The 1,165-nt window shown below is 49.6% G+C and overlaps 1 non-coding gene across 1 annotated transcript; it reads right to left on the bottom strand.

Moving 5' to 3' along the window:
* Nucleotides 1-915: 915 nt before the first annotated feature.
* TRNAL-CAA lies at nucleotides 916-1,020 on the bottom strand. The gene is made up of 2 exons: nucleotides 983-1,020; nucleotides 916-961 (listed from the first exon to the last, which is right to left on the bottom strand). It is a non-coding gene; the product is annotated as a tRNA-Leu (tRNA).
* Nucleotides 1,021-1,165: the final 145 nt, after the last annotated feature.

The following is a 1,165-nucleotide window of genomic DNA, read 5'->3' as shown; positions in this document are numbered from 1 at the left end:
CCAGGAGTCCAAAGAGGCAACAGAGTATTTTGGCAATTCAGAAAGAATCTTGGTTAATTTGGCAAAATAACTTGGTAATTTTGCAGGGGAAAAAATTCTAATTTTGCTCTTTTGCATGTATTTTCACCCCAGAATTGTATGTTCTGTTCCTACAAATAAATCAATTAAAGATGAATATCTCATATATATATATTTTTTTTACCATTTGTATACTGCTTTTTAAATGAACTTTACCGTATCTCTATATGTATGTGTTTAAATACACACAAATTCAGCGTCCGATGTACTGCCGACATTGCTGAGGGTGGGACCCGGTGCAAAATCTCCCCCGGTTGAGCATCACTGCTCTAACCCTTCTGCCTCTCATATCTCACCGATCGTATGCCACAGGATATATCACAATGTCACATCCAAACTCTTCAAGCACAGCCCACGCCCCGACGCCGTCAGGGAGAAGTGATGGGGTGAAGGTGTGCAGGGGAAGAAAGAGGAGGGTCGTAGGAGAAGAAAAAGAGGCTGCGGCGAAGGCAGGGGGGAGGAGGGACACGCAGAAGGGCGGAGGGTGCCCAAACACCTGCTCCTTACCCTCACAGAGCAGTTCAAATACTGGAGACAGAAATTTAGAACCCTCACCTCATCCACAATGTCAGACCTGCATTTTAATCCTGATATATTCTAAGATTCCACATGGATACTCATAAACATCATCCATATTAAAAGGAAAGAGAAAGAAAACTAAAGGCTATAGGAAGGAAGGGCAGGCAGAGGAAAAGGATATGCACACCCGCTGACTTAAAACGGGTGAAATGCAGGTGGTAACAGGGACAACAGGGAAGAACCGCTATTGCTGCCTAAAAACGAGGTTACGTGATTCTGAAAGTTACAGAGTTTGATCGCAGGATTAAAATGGGAATGTGTCAGAAGTGGGATTCGAACCCACGCCTCCACGCGGAGACCAGAAGCCCCAGGACGGGAAGCAACGCTTGAGTCTGGCGCCTTAGACCACTCGGCCATCCTGACACCGTGGGCAGTGGGCCGCTCCCTGGGCTGTATGGGCGCAGAGGGCGCTGTCTGGGCGCCAGGGGGCGCTGTCTGCACGCCGCACCTGCGGCCGAGCGCCAGCCCTGAGCGCGGCCTGCGCGGCGCCGGGGGCCGAACCGCGGGC

This window comes from Suricata suricatta, unplaced genomic scaffold (genome assembly GCF_006229205.1).
Source record: "Suricata suricatta isolate VVHF042 unplaced genomic scaffold, meerkat_22Aug2017_6uvM2_HiC HiC_scaffold_8447, whole genome shotgun sequence".
Lineage (NCBI taxonomy): Eukaryota > Metazoa > Chordata > Mammalia > Carnivora > Herpestidae > Suricata > Suricata suricatta.
Note: the sequence above shows the minus strand (reverse complement) of the source record. Positions and strands in the feature narration are given on the sequence as shown.